Source organism: Hylobates moloch, unplaced genomic scaffold, assembly GCF_009828535.3.
Source record: "Hylobates moloch isolate HMO894 unplaced genomic scaffold, HMol_V3 SCAFFOLD_17, whole genome shotgun sequence".
NCBI classification, from domain to species: Eukaryota; Metazoa; Chordata; class Mammalia; order Primates; family Hylobatidae; genus Hylobates; species Hylobates moloch.
Window position 1 is genome coordinate 79,656,580 of NW_026652292.1, and position 27,155 is coordinate 79,683,734.

Genomic DNA, 27,155 nt, shown 5'->3' on the forward strand with positions numbered 1-27,155 from the left:
TTTGTGTGAGTGTCAGGTGGGGGCTTCCCTCCAGGGGCAGAGCTGGGAGAGACGGTACTGGGCAGCCACACCTGCTCAGGCTGGCTGTGGGCTCCGGGCAGATGCCAGCCCAGCTCCTGCGCTTCCAGGACTCTTCAGGCCTCCAGCCGCTGGCCCAGGCACCCCCGGTCCTGGAGGGTGTTATTCCATCACTAGAAGAGTGCAGCCCTTCCAGAGCGAGGGGCATCCGAGGAGCTCATGGGAGGCGTCCCGGAAGGTCAGGGCTCAGAGCATGTACACTGACTCCTCTCCTCACCCCCCACACAGAGGCAGACAGGGCGGCCCAGCCCAGGTCACACAGCAAGTCTGTGGCCAGGCCAACACCAAGGCTCGGGTCTGCAGGCTCCCAGCCCAGGGCTCGTCCCCCAGGGTCTCATTGCCTTGAGCCAGAGTGGCCACGCTGGTCCAACAGGTGACCTCCTCTAGGCCTTCAGTGTACAGCAGATGCCCAGTGAATATTTCTCAAATCTAATAGGAAACAGGAAATGCGCTGAGTTGACTGCAGGGCACTGTCCAGTGGATGGGGGGGTGATGATGAATAACCCATGTCACGTCATCTTTCAGTTCCTGTGTCAGGCAAACGCCAGGGACTGCACTCAGCACCTCCCCCCACAACCCAGGTCACAGAGCTGCAAACGGCAAAACCGCACAGTTGGGCACCAGACCAAGACCTGCCCAGACCTCAAGCCAGCTCTTAACTCCCTCTCTGGGAGGAGCTGAGGGGCTGAGCTAGTCCCACCAGGGACCCCACTCTCTCTCCAGGCAGCTGCTGTGGTACATGTCCCCAGTGCAGGGACCCGGCAGGCTGGGGGACCTGCCAATATGCCCCCAAGCACATACTGGCCACACCTCAGCTGCAACCCACTCCTGCCCAGGCCTTTGAAGATGGGGCCACCCTTGACCTGGAGACACCACACCAGCCTGGATGGGGAGTCTAGCTGCCCCCTGTGCATCTCCATCATATCCAAATGGCCCGGTAAGGATGGCCACAGAGAGCTGGAGAGGTCCCCTACTTTGTCCTCGGCTCCCATCCTCCATTTCCCAGGGGACACCCTCTGTCCTGGTCGGTGTGGGCTGCCAGAACAATACCAGATATGGTGGCTTAAAAGACTGACACTTATCTCCCACAGTTCTGGAGCCTAAGAGTCTGATATCAGGGCACCAGCATGCTCGGTCCCCGGTGAGGGCTCCCTTCCTGGCTTGCAGACAGCCGCCTTCTTACTGTGTCGTCAGGAGGCAGAGAGAGCGCTCTGGGCAGGAGTTCCATCATGAGGACCCCACCCTTACGACCTCACCTAAACCCCATCACTTCCCCAAAGCCCCTCCTCCAAATGCCGCCACCCTGGGGGTTTGGGCTTCCCAGTGTGAATGCTGGGGGGAACGTGAACATTCACTTCTTAACACCATCCACTGTCAGACCCTACATGGTACCTGCCACTTTAGTCCAATTATTCTTTTCACCCTGCACAGCTGGGACCTGTCCTCTCTTCACCATTTACGGATGGGCAAACAGAGGTTCCAAGCAGGAATGCACCTCCCCAGGCCACTGGGACCCAGGCCTCTCTGACCCTGGCCCCTTCCACCATGCCTCACCACGTGGATGAGGGGATGAGAGAGGGAGAGGGGTGAGGGGCAAACCAGCCCTAGGGGTGGCAAATCTGTCTGGGACCTGACCAGTGTGGGAAGTCTTCCCGGAGGCCATGCCTGCCTCCCCTGGCGTTCCCACTCTGCAAGCTTCCTTCCCATCTGCTGCTGCTCTTCCTGGCGTGGAGCAGTCCCCTGTGCGTGGTTAATGCCCTCAAAGTCCAGCACCGTGTCCCAGCACTGCTGGAGGAAGACCTCTTTGCCCGGGTCTGGACTCCTTAATCCTAACTGGGGTCCTCAGAGCATTCTTCCCTGGCAGCTGGCACCCCTTACTTGGGGTCTTGAATCCCTGCCTGACCCTCCCCTGTGTAGGCATGGTGTGGGCACAACAGCACCAGCCGCACCTCCAACTGGCAAGAGAGGCACTGTCACCCTCAGGCTGCAGGCAAGGGAACCCCAGCTCAGAGATGCTCAGTAACCTGGCCAGATCACACAGCCTTCAACTGGCAGGGTGGGGCATGGAGCCTGGGCCTCTATGTCAGGGAACTGGTTTTCTGCCTGTCTGCCCTCCCGTCTCCCCCCTCAAATTCCTGACCCTTCTCATGTTCTCCTGATCTGCTGATTGAAGGGAGGCTGGTGTGAGAGAAGCATTTCCGGCATGTCTAATTAAAACTGGTCGTTGGGATGGCTGGCCTGGAGCCCAGGGAAAGCCAGGCCGGGCAGGGGAAACTGGCTGCAGAGGCTCTGTGGCATTCGCTAACCACCTGCATGACAGAGGCAGCCAGCCCCTGCCTTAAAGCGGGTCTCCGGGGCGGGGGCGTCATCCTTGTACCTACAGGGTCAGGCTCACACACCAAAGCCTGCAGGTCTACACATGGGCAGGCAGGGGTGTGCCGGCCCTCGGTCACACAGCCCAACTCGGGTGACGAGGTCCCGGCTCCATCCGGACAGGCCAAGAGGAGGGGCAGGAGGGGGCGCGGGGTGGGAGACCTGCCCGGGATCCTTGCTAACCTCCGGAGACACGGTTCCTTTGGGTTCAATGACAAAAATAACTTCGTTTTGATGACCTAAGGAATGCTACTCATGGTTAGAAACCCAAACAGTACATCAAAGATGAAGGAAAATTTAAAATCCCCTGCTTCCCTTTTACTGAGACGACCACTCTCAATAGCCCAGTGGCTGCTCTGCCACGCGTTTCTGTAGGCCACAAACAGAAACCACACACTCTCATACACCTGGGACATACGATATGACATCGCATCCTAGAATAATTCATCTATCTTCTCATAAGGCGGCGCCCCGATGTGCTTTCAGAAACAATATTCTCAGCACCTCCACAGAGCCTACCCAGCTCTGCAGAAGTGCTCAGTGTACACATCTGAAAGTCATAACTTCATTGAGATATAACTCACATAGCAGTACAATTTGCCTGTTTGGAATGCACACTCAATGGCTTTTGGTATTTCACAGAGCTGTGTGCTGATCATCATAATCCATTTTAGAAAATTTCCATCACCCCAAAAAGAAATGCTGCATCCTTTACTGTCACTCTCGCTTTCCCTCCGCAGCCCCTGGTAACCACTAGTCTGTCTCTGTGGATTTGCCTGCTCTGGGCATTTCATGCGAACAGAATCCCACACTGCGTGGTCCTTCGCGACTGGCTTCTTTCACTCGGCGTCATGTTTTCAGGGAGCATCCGTGGTGTGGCGGGTGTCAGCGCCTCGTTCCTTTGGATGGCTGAGAAATATTCCGTTGTATAGACAGACCCCATTTGGCTCATCCATTAGTCAGTGGATGAATTTTGGGGCTGTGTCTACTTTTTGGTGATTATGAATAACACGGCTATGAACATTCGAGTGTGAATATTCGTGTGGACATAGGTTTGCATGTCTTTTGGGTAGATACCCAGGAGTGGAGTTGCTGGGTCCTGTGGTCACTCTGTGTGCCACATTTCAAGGAACGGTCAGACTGTTTTCCACACTGGGTTCTGATTTCTACGCATTCCCGCACCCCGCTCTGGGTGTGCCTGCGATTTTGATCCAGCCATTCTAGCGGATCTGTAATTGTGTCTCATTGGGATTCTGATGTGCCGTTCCCTGCGGGCGAATGATGCTGGGCATGGTTCATGTGCACATTCTCCCTTTGGGAATCTTCTTTGTAAAAATGTCGATGCAGATGCTTTGCCCATTTTTTAGCTTGGTTGTCTTGGTAGGATTGGGGGATGAGAGTTATTCGTATATTCAAGATACAAGTCCCATGTCAGCTTGCTAATTTGCAAAGACTTTCTTCTGTTTTGTGAGTTGTGTTTTCACTTTCCTCACGATGTCTTATCACAGAGGTTTTTGATGAAATCCAGTCATCTATATCTTGTTATGACGGCTTGTGCTTTGGTGTCTTTTCTAAGAAACCGTCGCCTGATCCACCGTCTTGAAGATGCGCTTCCGAGTGTTCCTCTAAGACATTTATAGGTTTTTGGTTTTACTGTAATTTTACATGAATAATTTTACACGAATAATTTTACACAAATAGAATTGCATCTACCTGACTGCTAGTTTTAATTGTGGATACCCTTGCTTCGCATGTGAATCGTGATCTGCAGTGCTGATGGCCGCAGGTTTGCCTGGGGCCTCGGCGCCGGGGCTGCTTCTGGGATGGCTCTGCCATCAGCGTTGACGGTCTGGTCCATCCGGCATAGTCGATCTGCAGTGCTGATGGCGGCAGGTTTACCTGGGGCCTCGGTACCGGGGCTGCTTCTGCGATGGTCGTGGTTGGCTCTGCCATCAGCGTGACGGTCCGGTCCATCCAGCACAGTTGTCCACAGTTGGTGGAAGCACAGTGGGCCTGAGAAGGCATGGCAGACTCAGCTGAGCTGGAGAGGCCCGCCCAGCCTCTGCCATGGAAATTCCGTTTGGGACACGGACATTGTCACCTGCTGTCCGCTTTGGGAATCCACGGCTATCCTCAGAACGCTCCAGCACCCCGGCCACGCCAGCTCGTCCTCCCGGGCAGGAGGGAGAACTCACACTCAGCCGTGCGTGGGCAGCCTTGGGGGACCCTCAGCTTGGTGCTTTTAGAAACACACCTGCGTGTCTCCTCTTTTGGTTCACAACACCCTGGGAGGGGGGAGCCACACAGCCAACCCACTTTTTCTGGCGGCCTCATGGGCAGGGAAGTGTCTCCTCCAGGCCCCACAGTGAGGTCAGGCAGAATCAGGGCTTGAAGCTTCATGGGTTGGATTCCAGGGCCACTGCCACTGCCCAAGCCAGGGCTGTTCCCTTCAGTAACATTCCACAGAGTTTCAGAGTGTGAGGCACTGACGGGGGAGCTACGGACAAGAGTCCCAGTTCCCCTGTGCAGGGCAGACCCCACAGGCCAGAAGGAGGGCACCAGGGAGGGAAGACTCTGGTCTGGCTGCCCAGAGATGAGTTCCTGCTGGGCACCAGGCCTCGTGCCCACACAGAGTGGGGAACATTTCAGGGGGAGGAGGGAGCTGCTGGAGGCCCTGGCACTGTGTCAGGCCCCCTCCCCTGTGTACGCCCTGCTCTGCTTCCAGGGGTCTGGACTCCCTCCCCACTGTTCTCCCTCCCCTCCCTTCCCTCTCCCCGCATCTCACTCCCCCTGCCTCCCTTTTCTCCTCTCTCCCCAGCCCCCAAATTTTGCCATCACCTTCACCCCACAGGCCGCCTGGTCAACATGCAGGATTGGAGCTATTGGACTTGCTGGTCGTTCGTATCTAAGGAGCTTGATGGGCCCTGTCTTTTATGTTAATATAAGGGGAGCTGCAGCATTCATGCTGTTCCCTCAAGCAGGACACCGGGCCAGGCAGGTCCTACTGCGGGGTGTCCTGTGCACCACAGGACGCTCAATGGTGGCCTGACCCCTTCCCGCCAGATGCCAGAGGCATACCCTCCTGAGCTGTGACCATCAAAAATGTCTCCAGATGGCCGGGCATGTGGCTCACACCTGTAATCTCAGCACTTTGAGAGGCTGAGATGGGAGAATTGCTTACACCCAGGAGTTCAAGACCCACCTGAGCAACAAAGTGAGACCCCGTCTCTACTAAAAAACTTAAAAATTAGCCAGGCATGGTGGCATGCACCTTAGTTCCAACTACCCAGGAGGCTGAGGTGTGAGGATCACTTGAGCCCAGGAGGTTGAGGCCACAGTGAGCCATGTTCATGCCACTGCACTCCGGCCTGGGTGACAGAGTGAGACGCTGTCTCCAAAAAAAAAAAAAAAAAATGCCTGCAGACATTGCCACGTGTCCCCCTGGGAGCACAGGAGCACAGCTGCCCGTGGGTGAGAACCACCACCTTAGAGGAAAAAAGAAAAGGGAGGGAGGGAGGCCCAGATGCTGTGGTCAGTGGGTGCTGGAGTCCAGACGCAGCTCCGATACCAGCACTGGGTGAGGTTGGACCAGACTCTTCCCGTCCCCAGCCTCAGCTGATTCACCTGTACAGTGGGGTCACTTCCCTCACCCCACAGTGCTGCCCATAGACAGCGTCCCCGAAGCCTGCGCCCACTGGCGCCCGTGGTGCTGGTGCTCATGACCTTCACGCAGGGCACAACTTGACTGGACCCGTCCTTTCCCGCCAGACCCCTGAAGCTGGTTCATGGAGCTCACGGCTCCCAGCCAGATGGTCTGGGCAAAAGTGCAGTTTGGGGCTTTACCTGTGTCTCCCCCTGGCACCCCCATGGAGCGTGGCTGCTTGTGAAGGGCCAGCAGGTCGGCAGCTCTCCCTCTGCGTGGCTGGGCCTGGCACCCACGGAGGCTCGGGCAGCAGTGGGCCAGGGAAGAGCCTCTGCGGCCCACAGGGCTCCCACAAGGTCACGTGGCAGCCGCCACCCTCTGCCTGGGGAGGGGCAGAGCCAAGCCCTTCCCGGCACACTGAAATAGACTCCCGCCACACTATGCGCCAGAGACACACCTGTCTCCCAGGCATCCGGGAAAGGGGCTCTGAAAAGGCACTAGGGGTGGGGGAGGAGTGGTGGGGGTGGGGGGCATCTGCTGACCCTTCCTCCATGTGTAGGGGCAGCACGAGTGAGCTCACAACCCCCACAGCCCCGCGTGCTGGGAGTGACAGCCTGCACCAAGGTTCCCTGAAATGGGGGCTTCAAACAACAGATACCGATTCTCTCACAGTTCTAGGGGCCAGAAGTCTGACATGAAGGTGCCAGCAGGGCCCTGCTCTCCACAGGGGTGTAGGGAGCTCAGGCTGCCTCTTCCCGCTGCTGGTGGCTCCAGGCACCCTTTGGCGTGTGGCCGCAGGGCCCCAGTCTCTGCCCCCACCTTCACAGGCCGTCTTCCCTGTGTGTCTCTGCGTGTCCTTTTTTGTCTCTTATGAGGACACCAGTCACTGCATTTAGGGTCCGCCCTCATCCACAATGACCTCATCTCCATCTTTACCATAATTACATACGGAAACACCCAAACAAGGTCACATTCAGAGCTTCCAGGTGGGTGTGACCACAAGAAGACGTGTCTCTATCTAGCGAATCAGAGTCCAGCACCCCGTCGTAGGATGCGTTGCACCTGCACACCTAGCACAGCTGCCTCCAGCTCGCGTGGCCCCTGCATACCAAAACATGGCCAGCACCATGCAGAACAGAGTTTTAGATTTTATTGAATTTTAATTCAACCAGGGGACCTGCTGGTTACCAGATGTGCTCCCAGGCTCTAAAATACGAATGCACTAAACCCTCAATGACCTTGCACCGCTGGTCTCCTTGCCCTGGCTCTAAGGCAGGAAAGAGATGAAGTCATTGTCTAGCCCAGGGCCACTGCCATGGATTAAATGTGGTGTCCCCTCCCCAGACTCACATGCTGATATCCTAAACCCCAGTGTGATGGGATTTGGAGGCGGGGCCTTGGGGAGGAATTAGGTCTTGCAGGTGGAGCCCTCATCATGGGATGAGTGCCCTTATAAGAAGAGGCCAGAGGCTGCCTCACTCTTTCTACCACGAGGGTGCAAGGAGAAGGCAGCCTTCTGCAGCCCAGAAGAGGGCCCTCCCAGAGCCCGACCATGCTGGCACCCTGATCTTGGACTTCCAGCCTCCAGAACTGAGAAAAATAAATGTCTATTGTTTAGAAGCCACCAGTCTGTGGGGCTTCATTGAGCTGCACCAGGACCACACATCCTACCTGGCTGCCCCCCGCTTTCCCCCAACTGGGCTGCCAGTGCCCCCACAGGCTGTGCCCATCCAGGGACCTGAGGCTGGGGGCAGAGCCCTGGAGGACCACACATGGTGGGCGTGTCTAGGCACTAGGGGTAGGAAATGTTTCCTTTTAACATTTCCCCAAGCTTTTGACATTTATAATTTGACATCAGAGGAAACACTCTCAATGCCATCTTTAAGGGAAAAGGAATAAAAAGCAGAAATACGTATGCCCCACCCCCTCTGTGACTCACTCAAATCCCCTGCACAAGCGAATCGGAGGCCAGCACCCCATCATAGGATGCATCCCACCTGCACACCCAGCACAGCTGCCTCCAGCTTGCGTGGCCCCTGCGTGCCCGAAACACGGCTAGCACCATGCAAAACAGAGTTTTAAATTTTATTTGATTTTAATTCATTTTAATTTAAATAAACACATGTGGCCAGTAGCTACCATATTGGTTCATGCAATAAGACTAAGACACGCTGTAAGACAGGTGTTTAAAGGTGGTGTTTCTAAGATTCAGGGAGAATCCGGGGCATAGAACTTGAAACCTTGACACCCCACCCCAAAGCCCACCACACTGTGCTGTCATCATGACTGTGTTTGCAAGACAAGTATATGCACAGATGAGTCCCCTGTGGATACACCTTTCAGCAGCAGCCAGTGGGGCTGGGAGTGGAGACAGGTATGCTCCCTCTCTCTCTCTCTCTGTGGCTCTGGGGTCCTGGGAGGGCTGGTGTTGAGAAGTGTCAGGGCTAGAAGAGGCCATAATGATCACCGGCCACCCCCTCCCCGCATTGTACGAATGGGAGTGCAGGGGCAGTCTGGAGAGTTCTGTACCTAATCCTGAGAGGAGACCTCTTTCATGCTCAGAGACACTGGGGAGCCAACCGCACCAGCCCAGGACATGCGCCAGGGAGGCTGCTGGAGCCAGGCTTCTGCTAGTCAGCACAGCTGGTGCCCTGCGGGCTCCCAGCACTCAGCACTGCCTGGGGATCCCACGGAGAAGGAGCCTCAGATTCCCCTGGCCTCCAGCCTGCTGTCCACCCCTAAGCATCTAGTTTATTCAAAGGCAGCCCCCAAGGGAGGCCCTGGGGGTCTCAGCCTGGAAGGGGAACACTCAAGTCTCGAAGGAACTCAGCCAGCAGGTACTGATGGCTCACAGGGCAGGGTGGCCAGGGTGGTGCTGGACGGCCGAGGCCTGGCCGCGTCTGTCACCAGTTCCGGGATGGCCCATGCTGGGAAACATCAAGTTGCTTTGAGGCCATCATCTTAAGGGGATTCTCTGTAATGTTCGGGAGAGGGCCATGTGGAGGGGTTGGCCTTCTGAGTCCTGCCTGGGCCCTCAGCGTCCTCCTGGCTCAAGACCAACAACTGCAGGGGCTATGGCAGGGAGAGTGGACGCCGGCGCCGGGCACTGATCTGGGCCTTTCCACAGCTTTTTAGAATATCAAGTTGTCTAAGCTTCCCCGAGACACTGTGAGGTGGCGCCATGCTTGGCCCCGCCTTACTGGGACTTGAAGGGAGGCAGCCTGGCCCGAGCCCAGGGTGTGCTTGATGGCACCCAGGGGAGCACAGGGTGATCTGACCTGGCCTGGAGGGAGCAGGGGGGCTTCCTGGAGGAGGGGGTGTCAGAGTCCAGCTGTGAGAGGGAGGAGGAATTAGCCAGGCCCAGGGAGGGGAGAGACAGTCTCAGCAGAGGGCAGTGCAGCAAGGACCGGAATACAAAATCAGTATCACTGGGCTGATGTCAAGGCAGCCCCAAGGCCAAGCTCCCCGAAGCCTCTAGGGCAGGCTGTCCTTGCCTTGCCTGGCTCCTGGGGCGGCCTGCATTTCCTGACTTGAGGACGGCAAGGTGGCCCCAGGGCTGAGCTCCCCCAAAGGCTCTAGGGGAGGCTGCTGTCACCTTGCCCTTCTCCTGGGGCCGCCTGCATTTCCTGGTGGTGGCAGCATCACTCCAGTCTCTGGCTCTGTGGTCACCCCACTCTGCCTCTCTCTTAGAATAACTGCGATGGCACTGAGGGCCCACTCAGATCATCCGGGATCAGCTCCCCATCTGCAAAGACCCTTTTTCCACATAAGGCAATATTCACAGGTCACAGGGATCAGGACCTGATATGCTGGGGTGGGGCGCAGTTTCTCAGCTGACCACACGCAGCAGCAACTTAACTGATACTATATGTAAATGGTGAACAAAAAATTCACAGAAAACACCTTTATTCCTTGTGATGTGCTCTACTATTTTCTACTCAACTCACCTTCTTATATAACGCACACTGCTTCGACCCACTAAACTGATTTCCTGCCAGGGACTGGGTCGCCACCTGCAGTGCAGAAAATTCTATCCTAACCTCTGCAGCTGCATCCTGCCAGGGTGGGGACCGGGGTGAGAACTATGATGACTTTAGTAAAAGAGGGAGATGAGCTGTTTATGCACACAGAGGGCAGGCGGGACTGACAAGGGCCTGGGAGGACCCCCGACCCCTCCCTGACTCTCTCACATGCTCTCAGCCACCCTCTGCTGGCCCCGGCACAGCAGCCTGCATCCCTGAGCAAAGCAGCCTGCATCCCCTGCACAGCAGCCCAAATCCCCAGCACAGCAGCCCACATCCCCAGCACAGCAGCCCACATCTACAAACCCACACACACCCACATCTACACACACACCCACATCTACACAACACCCACATCCCCACACACCCCCATCTCCACACACAAGCCCAAATCCCCAGCACAGCAGCCCAAATCCCCAGCACAGCAGCCCACATCTACAGCACAGCAGCCCACATCTACAGCACAGCAGCCCGCATCCCCTGCACAGCAGCCCGCATCCCCTGCACAGCAGCCCGCATCCCCTGCACAGCAGCCCGCATCCCCAGCACAGCAGCCCGCATCTCCAGCACAGCAGCCCGCATCCCCAGCATAGCAGCCCGCATCCCCTGCACAAGAGCCCGAATCCCCTGCACAGCAGCCCGCATCCCCAGCACAGCAGCCCGCATCCCCTGCACAGCAGCCCACATCCCCTGCACAGCAGCCCACATCCCCAGCACAGCAGCCCACATCCCCTGCACAGCAGCCCGCATCCCCTGCACAGCAGCCTGCATCCCCAGCACAGCAGCCTGCATCCCCAAGCACAGCTGTGTCAGCCGAGCTCAGGCCTTGGGGTGCCTGGACATCCCTCCGTGGGGTGGGGTGTGCTAGAAGGATGGCTCGAATGGCACAGGAAGGACCTGGTTGGAAAGGAAACGGCGTACATGGTCCCACGAGGCTGCAATCGCCCCCTGCACTCATGCTCACCCTCTCCCCGGCACACAACCCCTCACTCCCTGACAGCCCAGTGCTGTGGCTGCCACCCATCACGGGGGCATAGATGGGGTACAATTACTCACATCTTCATTTCTGAACACTGCTTAAAAGCTGAGAAGTAATGAGATCAGGCCCTGAAACACAGAACAGGTGGGAGAGATTTTCACTGAGACTTAAAGCGAGGAAGACACCAGTGCTTTTTCAGGATTGGAAAACTTAGGTTTAGAGGGATCTGAGACCATCCAGTCCCTGGAGAAGGATGCCCAGCCCTGGCCTTTCCTGAGCACTGGGCCCCCAGCTCCCTCTGAGTGCTGGATGCCTCCATGGGGATGCTCTGGGCACCTCATGGTCAGAAAACAGAATGCGGAAGGCCTGCTCACCGCCACCCTCCCTCACCACCACTCCCACTCCCCGGCAATGCCGCACATCATGAAGCAAGGCCCTTACCCCGCTGTCTTCCCTCGGGTGACTCAGTCCTGGGCCTGCAACACGCCCCAACACTCCACAGCCCTGGGACCTGGGCCCATCGACTGAACCTCTTAGAGCCTCAGCTTCCTCATCTGTAAATGGGGATACCATGGACTGGGTTGCAGGGAGACTAAATGAGATGATGCCTGTGAAAGTGCCTGGCCCCTACCTGGGCACGTGGTGGGCACTCGGTAATTGGCATCTTTGTTCCCCAGTTCCTGACATGATGGGTGTCCTGTGGCTGCTATGACACAGTGCCACAGACGGCGGCTTAACAACAGGCATTTACTCTCCCCGGTTCTGGAGGCCAGAAGTCCCAGATCAGGGGTTGTGAGGACAATGCAGGCTCTGGGGCAATGGGAAGGACCTTCCTGGCCTCTTCCCGCTTCTGCTGGCAGCCGGCAATCCTCACGAGCCTCAGCCTGCAGCCGCGCCACTCCAGTCTCTGTCTCTGACGTCACGTGGCCTCCTCCCCACGTGAGTTCACATCACCTTCCCTCTTCTCCCTTCCCAAATCCAGCATGACCTCATCTGGACGAGTTCCATCCCGCAATGACCCTACCACCAAATAAGGTCACATGCGGAGGGGTCAGGGCTTAACTTAGTGGGAATGCAATTCAACCCATAGCGGCGGCTTCCCCCTTTTCATCAGGAGACCTACACCCCGGGTGCCCTGGAACAACACGTCCCCATTAAGGGAGTTTTCTCCCCATCCCCTGCCGGGCATCTCTTCTCCTGCCCCCTCCTGTCTGCCGGTCCGTATCTCTCCTGGTAGAGACGGGAGGTCCCCACCCCACCCTCATTGGCCTTCCACTCCTTGCCAGACTAGCCTCCCAGTCTCCAGCACACAGTGTCCTCTTTGGGGCGCACCAGGCCTCCCAGGTTGAGAGCAATTCCTGGTTTCGGATCTGCAGACCCCAGCCCGGCTGGAGCTCATCCCCGGGTCCCACTCTCTTCGCCCCTTACCCCTCACCCCTCACCCCTCTGTGCTCTGCACACGCCCAGGCTGCCCAGCTCCACCTGGGCCCATGCCCCGGCCCCCCGACAGCATCTCTGCAGGACAATGAGCATTGCAAACGCCCCTTCAGACAGCAATTCCCTGAGCCCCCTGAGGTGTGAACAGGGAGCTGGCCACCATGGAAACAACCCAGGCAGCCAATGGCTGGGCTAATTAGGCAGTGTCCCTGCCCACACCACAGTCCTGAGTGCCACTAACACCAGTGCATTTGTCCATGGGGGGAGCACCTGTCAGGTGCCAGAGCAAGGCATATGGGGACATGGGGGTCTCATCATGCATGAAGCTGGCAGGTTGGGGGGGATGACAAACAGTGAACAGCGAGGTGAGTGCCCTCTGCAGCTGCTACGGCTGCCGTGGGCACAGGCGGGCAGATGGGCCTCAGGAGGACAGGACATCTGCACCAAACACTGAAGGACACAGCTGAAGAGGGGATAGAGGTACAGAGGCTCCGAAGCCAGGCAGAAACAAAGGCAAGCAGAGGATGTTGAGCGGCCACGAGGGAAGCCTCGAGGGCCAGGACTAAGCATGCCAGCTCCCTTCCTGAGCTCTCAGGCAGCCCCAGGGCAGGGTGAACACAGAGACGCAGTGAGAAAATCCACAGGGAGGATCGGAGGGGATGGCGCTGTGTCTCCCTGTTGGGAGGTGCCGCTCCTCCACCACACCCTGCCTTCTGTCCCCAAGGAGGCACTCGCCCAGGCCGGAAACCAGGCCGCCTCCTGCTGCCCCTCCCTCTCCACACCCACAGCCCCTCCACACACAGCTCGGCCTAGCCCCGCATGCTAAAACCAATAGCGATCCAGCTCCCTGCCTGCAAAATGCAGACCACATGCCCCGTCTGCCTCCTGAATCAATAAAGACAAATAATCCAACAGAAAAATAAGCAAAGAAAGGGTCAGGAAATTCACAGAAACACAAATGGCCCGGAAATGTATGAAAACGCTCTCAGGCTCCGCAGCGCCAGGAAGGCCCCCTTTTCCCATGGTCTGGCAAATATTTAAAAGACTGACAGTGTCCTGAGCTGGGTTCGGAGGGACCAGGGACGAGGGACTTGTGCCCTTTTGGTACAGGTACAAATCAGGACAGCCACTGGGGAGGGTGGCTTGGCAGAAGGCGTTTCCATCCAACAATTCCTCTTCCAGGAATATCCCTTACATGTCTATTTGCATGTAGGTACAAATACATACGTGTGAGAATTTTCATCTCCACTAGGTGCACACAGGTGTGCTAAAATCTGAAAGTACTTGGGAGCCAGTGGGTCCCATGCACGTCTGATGGGCACAGTGGCAAGGACCCAGCGTCACCAAGGCGGGCCCTTGCCCAAAATGCTCAACCAAACCCAGACATGGAGAAACACACCAGTCCTGATGGTGGGACATGCCGCAAGGCCACAGGTCTGGACTTTTCAAGTGTGTCCGTGGCACAAAAGAAAGACAGAAAAGGAAAAAAGGTAGGGAGAACATTCCAGAAAAAAGGCTACTAAGGACAACAACACATGATAACCAACTGCAATGCGTGATTCTGGGTCGGATCCTGGAGGAGAAAAGGTAAGCAAATACCCGCAACGGACACCTGGGGATAACCGGGGCAGCCAGAAAGTGGACACTGCACAGGCGATGTTTTGCTACCGATATGTGCTAACGTATTGCTATGTCGGAATGCCTGCATCCCCCAAATTCATGTGTCGAAGTCCTCACCCCTAATGTGAGGGTGTTAGGACGGGAGGCCTTCAGAAGGCGATTAGTTCATGAGTGTGGAGCCTTCATGAATGGGATTAGTGCCCTTTCAAAAGGGACCTCAGAGAGCTCCCTCGCCCCTTCCGTGTGTGAGGACACAGTGAGAAGACCTCATTGATGAACCAGGAAGCAGTCCTTTCCAGACACTGCATCTGCTGGTGCCTTCATCTGGGACCTCCAGCCTCCAGGACTGTGAGAACTCAATTCTGCTGTTTATAAGCCACCGGGCTATGATATCCTGTAAGAGCGGCCCCAGTGGATGAAGACAGATGCTCTCAAGAAGCACAGATGACACGGGTTCCGAAGGACTCGGCACCCAGCCCGGAGGCGGCATCATGGGCAAGGGGCCTCTCATGGCTGACCCGTTTCCTCATCAGCACATCAGGACAGTAAGAGCTCCCATTTCACAGGTGGTGAAGAACCAACGTGGTGAGGAATGAATAAAGCAGCTCGTGGAAAGTGCTGTGCATGGGGCCTGGCACCCGGTCCCTGCGCTGAGGTCACCTGCCACGGAGCTGCTGACAGGACCATTAAAACCCCGATTGTGCATGTGCTCGCCCACGTTCACAGCAGCAGAATCTCCACCAGCCAAGCATTGGAGACGATCCTTGCAACCATAGACATAAACAGATGAGCAAAACGTGGTCTATACGGACGATGAACTAGCACTCAGCCCTATGAAGAAATGAAATCCTGATGCGGACTTCAGCATGGATGGCTCTTGAGGACACCATGCCCAGTCCCAGGAGGACAAATATCACAGGATGCCACTTATATGAGGTCCCAAGAGTCATCAACTTCATAGAGATGGAAAGTAGAAGGGTGGGTGGCAGGGGCCAGGGAGTGAGTGTTGAAGGGGGACACGGCTTCTATTTGGGAGGATGAGAGGGTCCTGTGGATGGATGGCATTGCTGGTTGCACAGCACTGTAGTGTATGTGTTTAGTGCCACAGGACGGCACACTTAAGAACGGTCTAGATGGAGATATAACGTACACATAGTGCCACCGTTTTAAAAAATGATGACAATAGATGCTCTCTGTGCCCAGGGCAGCAAAAATCCAAACTAAACACGGGGGAAGGGCTCTGCTGTACCAGGTGGGGGCCTCGCCTTCTGCACCCCACGTGGCTGACTTTGTGCGTCAGTGGCCTGTTGCCCACCTGAGTCTCCGGGACCCACCAGACAACTCGTGGTCTGCAGGGCATCTGCCAACAGTGCCACTGTCTGAGTCATGCCGCCGAGGCCGAGGGAAGCGGAGGAAGGAAGGTGCATGACATTTTCCCACTCAGCGTGGCTAAATGTACGCCTCACTGCCTAGTGCCATGTCCTGCCACATGGCGTCAGGTCCAGCTGCAACTTTCCAGAGCACACGGTGGGGCCTCCCCGCTCAGGCCTCAGGAAACCAAGTCCTGTCACTCGCTGCTATGGTCTGAATGTTTGTGGCCCCCCTCGCCAAATTTGTGTGATGAAATCCTAACTCCCAAGGCAATGTATTAGGAGCTGGGCCCTCGGGAGGTGATTAGGTCATGAGGGTGGAGCTCAATGAGCTCACTGTCCCCTTCCATAGGAGGACACAGTGAGAAGGCCCCATCTATGAGGAGGCGGCCCCCAACAGAGCCCACTCTCCATGCCTCCATCTGGGACTTCCAGCCTCCAGAAGTGTGAGAGTTCAACGTCTGTCTTCGTAAGCCGCCCAGGCTGTGGTATTTGTCGTGGCAGCCGGGCTGACTCATACACTGACCTGGGCACTACTCAGGCCCTTAGTCCCCAGCAGGCGCTGGGACCCCCCACTCTGCCTTAGGGGCCCACTGGCTCAAGGGATCCTGAGCCGGGGGAGACAGTCCCTGCTCTGGAAGTCCCTGGTCAAGGAAGGCGGACAGAACGGGCACGAACCCCGGACAAGCGGACAAGCCCATGCCTCACAGGGACAAAGACAATGGGGATGGCTGAGGGCCTGGGGAGTGGCTACAGGGAGTGCACCCCATGGGTCAGGCCTCTGGTGGATTTGGGTGAAGGGGCAGGGGAGCAGGGGGCGTCCCACGAGGGGAACCGCCTGTGCAAAGACACAGGGCTGGGGAAGGGCCTGGCCCTCATGGGAGCCCCTAAGAGCTCAGCCTGGCCGGGCACAGGGGGTGGTGAAGAAGTGATGGGAGGTGCAGTTGGCGAGAGGCAGCCACATCACAGCCCCTCAGCCAAGCTGTGGAGTCGCTCCCTGTGCACAGGGCTCACGGGCTAGCCTGACACGGTCCTGCCCTCAAAATGCCCCCACCAAGTGTCAAATGGTGCAGCCACTGTGGAAAAGTAGGGTGGGCCCTCGAAGACTTAGAGATGGAATGGCCATTTGATCTGGCAGTCCCACCTTCTAGGTATCTACCCCAAAGAACAGAAAGCAGGCTCCCTAGGAGATACCTACACACCCACGTTCACAGCCGCCTTAGTCACATCAGCCAAGAGGCAGAAGCTGCCCAAGTGTCCTTCGGCAAATGAACTGATAAACAAAATGTGGCCCAGCCATTCAGTGGAATATTATTCGGCCTTAAAAAGGAGAGGAATTCTGACACAGGCTATGACATGGATGACCCTTGAAGACATTACGCTGAGTGAGATCCGAGTCACAGAGGGCAAATAGTGCAGGATTCCATTGATAGGAGGCCCCTAGAGTCGTTGAATCCACAGAGACAGAAGGAATGGGGGTGACAGGGGCTGGGTAGGGGAGAATGGGGAGTGAGTGCTTAATGGGGACAAAGCCATAGTTTAGGGAGATGCAAAAGGTTCTATGGATGGACAGTGATGATGGCTGCATCATCATTCAACTGTGTGAATGGACTTAATGCCACTGAACAGCATACTTAAAAATGGTTAAAATGGTAAATTTTAGGGTGAGTGTATTTAACCACAATAAAAAATAAAATTTAAAAATACAAAACAATCAAAAACAGAAAACAAAAAAAAGAAGAAAAAAATACAAAACAATCATATGGAACCAAAAAAGAGCTCATATAGCCAAGATGAACCTAAGCAAAAAGACCAAAGCTAGAGGCATTCTGCTACCTGACTTCAAACTATACTGCGAGGCTACAGTAACCAAAACAGCATGGTACTGGTACAAAAACAGACACACAGACCACTGGAAAAGAATAGAGATCTCGGAAATTAGACCACACGTATACAACCATCTGATCTTCAACAAACTTGAGAAAACAAGCAATGGGGAAAGGATTCCCTATTTAATGAATGGTTTTGGGAAAACTGGCTAACCATATGCAGAAAATTGAAACTGGACCCCTTCCTTATACCTTACACAAAAATTAACTCAAGATGGATTAAAGACTTAAACATAAAACCCAAAACTATAAAAACCCTAGAAGAAAATCTAGGCAATACCATTCAGGACATGGGCAAAGATTTCATGACAAAAACATAAAAGCAATTTCAACAGAAGCAAAAATTGACAAATGGGACCTAATTAAACTAAAGAGCTTCTGCACAGCAAAAGAAACTATCATCAGAGTCTGGGTATGGTGGCTCATGCCTGTAATCCCAGCACTTTGGGAGGCTGAGGTGGGTGGATCACCTGAGGTCAGGAGTTCAAGACCAGCCTGGCCAACATGGCAAAACCCCGTCTCTAATAAAAATACAAAGATTAGCCAGACATGGTGGCAGGCACTTGTAATCCCAGCTCCTCCGGAGGCTGAGGGCAGAAGAATTGCTTGAACCCAGGAGGTGGAGGTTGCAGTGAGCCGAGATCACACCATTGCACTCCAGCCTGGGTGACAAGAGCGAAACTCTGTCTCAAAAAGGAAAGGAAAAGAAAAGGAAAAGGAAAAGGAAGAAAAAAAAGAAAAGAAACTATTATTAGAGTGAACAGACAACCCATGAAATGGGAGAAAATTTTTACAATCTATCCTTCTGACAAAGATCTAATATCCAGAATCTACAAGGAACTTAAACAAATTTACAAGATAAAAACAACCCCATCAAAAAGTGGGCAAAAGACATGAACAGACACTTCACAAAAGAAGACATTTATGCAGCCAACAAACATACGAAAAATCTCAACATCAATGATCATTAGAGAAGTGCTAATCAAAACCACAATGAGATACCATCTCACACCAGTCACAATGGCGATTATTAAAAAGTCAATAAACAACAAATGCTTGCGAGGCTGTGGAGAAATAGGAATGCTTTTACACTGTTGGTGGGAATATAAATTAGTTCCACCGTTGTGAAAGACAGTGTGCTGATTCTTCAAAGATCCAGAACCAGAAATACCATTTGAACCGGCAATCCCATTACTGGGTATATACCCAAACGAATATAAATCATTCTATTATAAAGATACATGTATGTGTATGTTTATTGCAGCACTATTCACGATAGCAAAGGCATGAAATCAACCCAAATGACTATCAATGATAGACTGGATAAAGAAAATGTGGCACATATACACCATGGAATACTATGCAGCCACAAAAAGGAACGAGATCGTGTCCTTTGCAGGGACATGGATAGAACTGGAAGCCATTATCCTTAGCAAACTAACACAGGAACAGAAAACCAAACACTACATGTTCTCACTTACAAGTGGGAGCTGAACAATGAGAACACATGGAAACGGGGAGATGAACAACACACACTAGGGCCTGTCAGAGGGGTGGGGGGAGGGAGAGCATCAGGATAAATAGCTAATGCACGCAGGGCTCAATTCCTTGATTTGGGTTAATAGGTGCAGCAAACCACCATGGCACACGTTTACCTATGTAACAAACCTGCATGTCCTGCACATGTATCCCAGGACTTAAAATAAAATAAAATTAAGAAAAAAATACAAAACAAAAGCAATGCTCCCCATCTGGCGAAGGAAACAGAGAATGTGGTCAAACACACCACAGGGAGCCATGCAGTGGGATCCCACACGGCAGCTAAGGAATCAGCCATGGCAGGGGATTTCATGCCAGGCAGTAACTTCGTGAAACAGTGCCAGAGCAGGACCGCATTGTGCGCCACCCGGAGGCTTGGAAACCTGGCGGGGAGCATGGGGGAAAGGCGGCAGTGGCACGGGGGGCCTTGCCTGCATGTGGGAGCCACACGTGGCCTCTCTTTAACCGGCTTCAATGCCCCTTCAAAAACAAACGTGCGTTCTGTCTGTGACGCCGTTACTCCCATGGCCACTGCTACTGATGATGGAAGCGATGATGATAAAATCGACCCCAGAGAATACACAAGAGGGCAGTGACCCAGGGGAGCTGGGGCATCCTGAAGGTCCCACGGAGCCCGGCAGAGAGTAGCATCCGGACACATGCGGGAGGAGGGAAAGGGGTAACGATAGTCAGAAAAGAGTGCATTTACCCCAGCTCCTGAGTCAGGGTGGGGTTCAGGGAAGGGAGGTGGCCGCCAAGAAGAGCTCTGAAGAAGTAGAAGCTGGACCAATGCAGAGGAGGCCTGGGTGGTGTGAACAGTGTTTTTCTAGAACTCCTTACTCATTAAAATCCATGGTAAAGCCTGCAGCTGTGGGCTGGTCTCCAAGGCCACTGAACCTGACCTCAGGCTCAAGTGAACCCTGCCCCTGTCTCCAGTCCCCTGACCTGCCCTTGCCTTAGCCTCACCTGTCTAGATATTCTCGCCATCCTGCAAGCCATTCCAGGTAGTGGGAAGGGCCTGGGACTGGGAACAGACAGTCCTGAGCTCAAATCATAGCCTTGTCTCTTCCCGGCCATGTGACCCTGGCCACCCCCTCTCCCCAACCTCCAGAGCCCTAAGTATTTCTAAGAATTCTGGAATCACTCTAAAGAGATCACAAACATCGAAGTGCCTGGCCCTGAGCAAACAAAAGCTATAATCTTATGGATTGTAAGAGCCACAAGTCCAAGCCCCAGACATGACCTGCAGTTAATTACCAGCCCCTCTTCCTCCTCGGCAAACCACAGCCACACACGCCTCCTTGACAGCTTTCCCCGCGGCTAGCTTCCATTGGCCTGAAGCTCACAGGTACCCAGGGAATGATCTTGGCCAAACACATGCACCAACATTTGAATAATTCAACTTCCATAAAAGGGGAAGGGAGGTTATGCTTAATATGAAGCATAGATTATGCTTTTATGTTTTTTATTTTGTAGAGATGGACTATCGCTATGTTGCCTAGGCTAGTCTCAAATTCCTGGCCTCAAATGATCCTCCTGCTTTGGTCTCCCAAAGTGCTGGGATTACAGGAGTGAGCACATAGATCTGCTCCTAATATCAGCCAGTTATGCTTGATATTAGGAGCAGATTTATGTGCAGATCTGTCCACAGGAGACCTATTTGGGAGGGCAATTGCGAGTTCTAAGTAAAAGGAGAATTTGCAACCAGTGCTGCTTGCCATGCCGTATCTAGGGTCCCATCTGAAATTTCATATGTCCACCTGTGTGGGGCCAAATGCTGCACCTGCACTTTTAGTAGAGACAGAATACATGCACCCTGGATCTGAGAAGAGTGGGAGGGCCCCCCCTCCAGCTCCATGCAGGAGCCCACCGGAAAACCTAACCATGGGTGCAGAGGGGAACAAGCTGCTTGGCCATGTCATCCTGGGGCCAGCGGGGCGCCGTGACCAGCCCACCTCCCTCCAGCTGCAAGCCCAGCCTCTAGTGGCACAGCTGTTCGAGTTGTCCTGAGTCAGGTGGTACCATGGGAAATAGAGGGTTCTATTCCTGGCATAACTAACCCTCTTTCCTGGATCTAGGACAGCAAGGGCCAGGACACTGCCCGGGTCTCCACATCGGCTCGAGCCCCTCCCATGTCTGGGTCTCACAGTCTCTATGGCACTGATCCCCACTGCTGTAACTGCCTGCTCCCAGCTGGTGTCTCCTGCTGCCCGCACTGCCCGAGGGCATGGACTCTGCCTCCCCTCACTGCCCCAACATCACCCCTGGGGCCAGCACTGAGGGTCCCAGTGCCCAGGGGGTGCACTGGCAGAGTCCATTACGACGACTCTCCACCTTCAGGCACAGACGGCACACAGTCCTGGTCACCCGGCTTCCCTATTGCCCTCCCTGGCCCAGGAGTTAAAGAGCCACTAGCTTGAACAAGATGCCGCTAAGCCTCAAAACAGGTGCCCACCCCAGCCCTCTGCTGCTCTTGAATGAAATTATGACAAGGGCTGTGGGTGGGCTGCACGGGCTCACTGGGTCAGCTGCTGAATGGTGCATCGTGGGTGCTGGCATCCTTGATGTGTGCTCGCGGCCATGAGGTGGGCACAGAGGGGGACCAGGGCTCCTGAATCAGCGGCCTTGCCCTTAATGGCCCTCACTCTTCCCCTGCACGGTTGGACAAAGGTGCCCCTTCCTGCAATTGTGCAGCACCAATTGTCCCCTCTCTGGACCCTGCCCTCCCCAAGGACAACACCATCCCTTTCTGGTCAACGAGCCCGTAGTGAGAACGTCAGCCTGGCCCGGCCCTTGAGGAACCTCAGGTCTGGGGAAGGTGGGAGGGTGAGGAAGATAGCTCAGTGAACGAGAGGGGAGGCACAGGGACGTGGCCTTGGCACCTGTTCCCTGAACACTCTCAGCCAGCCTCCCTCCCCTCTGCAGGCCCCCCTCTTCCCAACTGCAAAGGCCCCAAGTCCTCCCTTGACCCTGGCAATACCAGCTCTTGTCCTTCTTCTCTCCTTCCTTCATGGCTAAACGTCTTGAAAAGGGTGTCAATGTCAACAGTGCCCATACTGGGAGGCATGGGTGGGAGTGGGGGGCGTCTGCAAATGCATCTCCTGGGGCCTGCCCAGCTCTATCACAGCATCCCAGGCTGAGGCCCAGGCATGTGCATGTTGTACTGTCAGGGGTCTCCACCCCTCTAAGGAAGGAGCTTCCTCCAGACACTGACTCCCAGGCCATTGAGGCTGGGTTCCCTACACTGTCACTGAGCACATACTACCAGCCAAGTGCTATGGGAGGTACCGGAGGACCACGGTGCACAAAAGGCAGACAGCACTGTGGAGCCCTGCATCCTGCACCCTACCCAGGGCCTAAGGTCAGGGCACGGATGAAGTTCCTCAAACACACCCCCTCCCTCCCATATCGGAGGCTCTGCACTAGCTGTCCCTGCTGTCAGGCGCTCTTCTCCCACTGCTTTGTCTGGCTAACTCCTACTTGGTTGGATGTCACCTCCTTCAGGAAGCCTGCCAGGATTTCTCTCTCAGGCCAGGTTCACTTTCTCTCTGGCCCCACAGCCCCCCTCCCTGAGAAGTGCTTTCTTACGGAGTGTCATCACTTACTGCATGCCTTCTTCGTTGGCTGGGTGCTCCTGGAGGGAAGAACTGCCTCCAGTGCCCGGCCAGAGGATCGACATGCTCCAGAGAACATACCACCTCTAGCCTCCCTGCCAAGCCCGTGGATGCTGCTTGGCTGCATGTTAGAGGACACGGCTGCCCGTCAGCCCTGGGGTAGGGCCGGGCCTTTGCAGCAGGCTGGGGGGTCTTCTGTGAGGGGCGTCCTTCCTGCTGTCGGTCTCCTCGGGGAGCGGCAGGTCCTCACTGAGGAAACCAGCGCTCGGAGGGGAGGACTTAGGTCCCAGGAGAAACCACCAGCCCCCACCCTGGCTTCCCAGGTCAACACCAAGGAGGGGCCGGCTGTAGCCTGATGGTCCCCTCCCTCCCAAATCCAGAGCAAAGTCCTGCTGGGATCTCCTGCTGGGCCACAGGGGTGCCTAGCAGAGTTGGGGAAAGGGAAGGGATCAAAGCACCCAGCAGAGCCTCAGGGAGAAGCAGCCCCTGGTGCTGGGACAGAAATTCCTGGTAAAATCCCAATTTCCAGCAAAATACTCCTTCTAAGTTGTCAACCTCCTAGGAGGCTGTGGGTCACATTTTAAGGAAGAAGAGACAGAGAGTTTCTAAGTCCCTTCCAGAATCCGCATCTACCCCCTACGGCAGTGATGACACTGCCCCTTATGCCCCAGGGCCGCCGCTGGGGGACTTGTTCTATTTGAAAGGCAAGGCGTGGAGGAGAATCACAAATACGCAGACAGCACATAAAATGACTCCCGCGCTGAGCTGAGAGAAGGCTTGTGAAAGCCTCACAGGAAGCTGACCCACATTTAATGCAGATTATGGAGGGAGGGAGGGAGGGAGGGAGGGTGCCATTCAGCTGAGCACAGGGTCTGGAAGGACACAGCCTGAGATCCAGTGCCAGCCCAGCGGGTGATGCGGGACAGGCTTCTCCATGTCACTTTGCCTCTATGTCCCCACCTGTAAAATGGGGAGTCACAGCTCCCCACCGCGCCACCCGGTGTGAAGAGGACTCACAGAGGTGACACGGCCCACACTCAGCCAGTGTTATGACCCCCGCTGTGCTGCTGTTCTCCACCAGCCACCGGGCACCCTTTTATCAAGAAGCGTGAGCTCTTTGGAAAGCATAAAAATGCACCATCCGCAAAAAGGATGTTTTTTTATCAGGTGCAGAACTCTTTGTTCCCTATTGGCCTGAGAATTTGAAAGAACCCGTGGGGAGACACGCTCGGGGGAGGCGGCGGCACTGAGTGGGTGTTCTCAGAGGCAGGCATGCCAGTGGGAAGCCCACCTCCCATCTTTACCAGCCGTGTGACCTGGGGCGGGTCATGCCTCCTGTCTTATCCAAGCGCCCTCATCTGCCAACTGGGAGCAGTAACGTCGCCCCACAGGGCTTTGTGGTGTCGGAGATCAATCTGCAGCCTCGCTCCCGTGCCCAGTGTTGCTAGGTGCTCTGTAAATGGCAGGTATTGATTTTTTTTTTTTTTTTCCAGACAGAGTCTCGCTCTGTCGCCCAGGCTGGAGTGCAGTGGTATGATCTCAGCTCACTGCAACCTCCGCCTCCCAGATTCAAGCAATTCTCCTGCTTCAGCCTCCCAAGTAGCTGGGATTACAGGCACACACCACCACACCCAGCTAATTTTTGTATTTTTAGTAGAGGCAGGGTTTCTCCATGTTGGACAGGCTGATCTTGAACTCCTGACCTCAGGTGATCCGCCCACCTCAGCCTCCCAAAGTGCTGGGATTACAGGCGTGAGCCACTGCGCCCGGCCAGTATCGATTTTCATTAGACAAATCAATCACTCCCTTTGGTCCCACTCTGGTGAGCGCCGGGGGTTCCTGAGGTTGCCAGCACACCCAGGATATATTTAGCTCTCTGCTGGAGCCCTGCTGGGTGCTAGCATTCCAGCTGAGGACATGAAACCTCAGGCCAGCTCCTAATTTCTCACTGGCAACCATGGATTTAGCTGCAGAGCAGAACTCCCTTTCTTTTATAACCATAGACTAAATTATCCCCAGACTACACACTCGTGTGTATATATATATATATATATATACACACACACACACACAAACACACACACACACACACACACTTGAGATCCCTATGCTTGTAACATGTCAATACCGCTCACAGCCCTAGCTCAACAGTGAAAGTCCACCTCCCAAAATAGAGAATCTCAGAGCAAGAGGACCTGGCTAGCCGCCGGGGAGGCTGACAGCTGCTTCCTAATGGAGTGTCCTTGAGAACTAGTATTGAGCAAACCCACCACTGGCATGTCCTTAAAATGGATAAGCAGTGAAAACATAGAACAGCGAAGCATTAGGAACAAAGGAAAATTGCCCATGATCCTAGCACATTTTTTTTCTGAGATGTTTTTCTGCGTATTTTGCAGACTGTAAGAAATGATGTGTCCTGTATTCTTCGTCTGCCACCAGCCTTCACGTGTAGTTTATTCATGCTTCATAATATCTTTAATGCACAATATTCCATCTTTTATCAGCAGCTGTCAAAGTATGGTCTAGGGAGGTCCTCAGGACCTCACACAGGGTTTAGTGGTCAAAATCCTTTCAATAACAACACGAAGATATGGTTTCCCTTTTCAACCTCACTCTCTCCTGAATGTACAGTGGAGTTTTGCAGAGGCCGCATGATATGTGACATCACAACTGATTTAATGCAGGGCAGACAACAGAATCCAGCCGTCACCTACAAAGTCAGATATTAATGAGATTTACAAAGCTGTAAGGCAGTCCCTCGACTCACTTAAAATGCTCTTATGTTAACGTGCAGAGCAGTCATTGTCCTTTTGCGGTTTAATACATCTTTTATTTTTCAATTTTCATTTATTTATATATATTTTTGGAGACAGGGTCTCATCCTGTCACCCACGCTGGAGTGCAGTGGAGTGCAATCACGGCTCACTGCAGCCTCAACCTCCCAGGCTCAAGCGATCCTCCTGCCTCAGCCCCCAGAGTAGCTGGGACTAGGCACATGCCCAGCTATTTTTTTTTATTTTTTTGTAGAGGCGGGACCTCACTATGTTGCCCAGGCTGGTCTTGAACTTCCGAGCTGAAGTGATCTGTCCACCTTGGCCTCCCAAAGCGCTGGGATTACAGGTGTGAGCCACCATGCCCAGTCAACAAATTTTTTTAAACTGTTTTAATTTCGAATACAATAAATATCAAGAAATATAATGCACGTAAGCAAAAGCTCTCTAGGGTCCTCAATAATTGAACCCTGAGGCCCTAGAAGTTTGATAAGTGCTGCCATAGATGGACAGGAATTTCCTTAGCCAGTGTTCTGCGGTTGGACATTTACGTTGCAGAGTATGTAACCCCCGCAATCAATGGCTTTTCATTTCTGAAATTCATGTCTGTGTTTCAGAGCCTTTCTTCAGAAGAGATTCCCAGAAGTCGCATTATTCCATCAAAAGGCATGAATGTATTTAAGGCTCCATACGTTTCACCTAACTGCTCCTCAAAAGATTGATATTCCTGTCCACAGTCTGTGACAGGATCTAGCTCCCGAGATGTTTAAATTTAGCGAGTAACATTTTTTTATCCTATGGGAAGTCATTCTCACTTTCTCATCCATCCTAGAGACCCCACAGGGAGAAGAAAAGGTATGGACCCGTAAACAGGATGCACCAAGAGAATACCTGTGCCCAGCTGAGTAATGCCTCCCCCAGAAGATATCCACATCTAATCGCTAAAACCTGCGACATATGGTTAAAAGGGGAGGGGTCTTTGCAGGTGTCATTTACATAAAGCGTCTAGAGACTGGGAGATGATTCTGGATGCTATGGGCGGGCCCTGAGTGCAATCTCAAGACTCTTTATGGGCAGGAGGGAGCGGGAGAGACACACACAGTGGAGAAGTCGCATGAAGATGGAGCTGAGGGAGGTTTGAAGATGTTGCTCTGAAGATTGGAGCAATGTGGCCACAAACCTCAGAATTTGGCAGCCACCAAAGCTGGAGGGGTGAGGACTGAGTCTCCCCTGAGCCCCCGAGGGAGCTGCCAGTGCCGTTTAGCCTCTGACACTGACACTGAACTGCTGGTCTCCAGAGCTCGGAGGAAATGCCTTCTCTTGCTTTAAGCCTCCTGGCTTGTTGTCACTGGTGACCGCAGTCCCTAGACACTCACAGGTGGTCTTTGCCCGGCACTCCGGTTGTGCCACCTTCCCTGAGTGAGGCATGGACCTGCACAAAACCCTTTCTTTAATGTGTGAATCGCCCTTTAATCACGAAGTCAGCCCTAGGCCCAATATCCCAGAAGAGGGGGCACGAGTCAGGGCCCAGCTGGAGACCAACCCCAAACTCTGGTGTGGTTCCCTGAGGCCCAGGTGGGCAGGCACCAAGGGACAGTGGACCGACCTTGTTGGGGGAGAAACCCCTCACCAAAGCCCACCATGCACACCTTCCTTGGCAGAGAAGGGGTTTGGGGTGGCAGGAGGCAGGGGCAGAGGGAGAAAAGGAGGAGGCAGCGGCGGTGCAGCAGAAGCCCTCCTGCAGTGGTCCTGGGCCAGGCGGGTTCTGAAGGGCCCAGTGTGTCTGGAGGGGAGAGAATAAGCTGGCGAATGAGAGGGCT

The 27,155-nt window shown here is 54.4% G+C and overlaps 1 protein-coding gene across 2 annotated transcripts in view; it reads right to left on the reverse strand.

The window, feature by feature from the left end:
- The window catches only part of ABLIM2 (actin binding LIM protein family member 2), a 190,650-nt gene that overhangs the window by 153,349 nt on the left and 10,146 nt on the right, over window positions 1-27,155 (reverse strand). The gene's annotated exons all lie outside the window — the stretch shown is intronic.